Source organism: Sinocyclocheilus rhinocerous, unplaced genomic scaffold (genome assembly GCF_001515625.1).
Source record: "Sinocyclocheilus rhinocerous isolate Xijiao unplaced genomic scaffold, SAMN03320098_v1.1 scaffold11396, whole genome shotgun sequence".
NCBI classification, from domain to species: domain Eukaryota; kingdom Metazoa; phylum Chordata; class Actinopteri; order Cypriniformes; family Cyprinidae; genus Sinocyclocheilus; species Sinocyclocheilus rhinocerous.
Window position 1 is genome coordinate 11,325 of NW_015630648.1, and position 816 is coordinate 12,140.

Consider the following 816-nt stretch of genomic DNA (forward strand, 5'->3'; position numbering starts at 1 on the left):
TGAACGTGTAATACATTTTAAATGTCATGTATTAGAAATATTACAAAAGCATACATATTTTTGGCATACATGTTGTTTTAATAAATTTGCATAAAATATATATTGTTGACACTTGGTTGCAACAAATAATATCATAAATGTCAGAATATAGATATTATTAAAATATGTACATATACAAATTTTACTAAGGGGATTTTATATGTTATAATCTCGTTCATCTACCCAGATAATGACCAGAAGTATTTAATTTTTTCATGTATGTGAAAATGATATGGCTTTATTGGTAACATATAAGACAGTAACAGTCTTGATACAGGACAATATGTGTCATAATACATTTCTGTATGTGGAGGATTCAGTAAACAGTGTGTTTGACTCACATGAACGGACACACTTCGTAGCAGAAGAACGTGATTCTCAAGCACGCGACTGTAGCTGATGTCATAACCTCTGTCTAAAAAGATTCTGATGTCATTTCCAGATATGGATCCTGGCCTCATGGTGTCTTCAAGAAGCTGGGCATCCCGGGGCCCAAAGCCCTGCCGTTCTTCGGAACGATGCTGGAATATAGAAAGGTGAGTTGTGTGTTCGAGCAAACACTGACCTGTGATGAGCTCCTGCAGGTTGACTCAACTCAGGTTTGCTAAAGATTCATCCGCTCTAATGAATGAATGATCTCGAGCACACTTCAGCTTCGTCTCCTGTGCTCTCAGTGTCTTAAAGATTTCAGCTCAAGATGTAAAATGACTCGTTTGAACTACAGAGTCTTTCATGCTGAGCTGCTCAGAGCAAGTGATTCACATTAGGATTTATTGA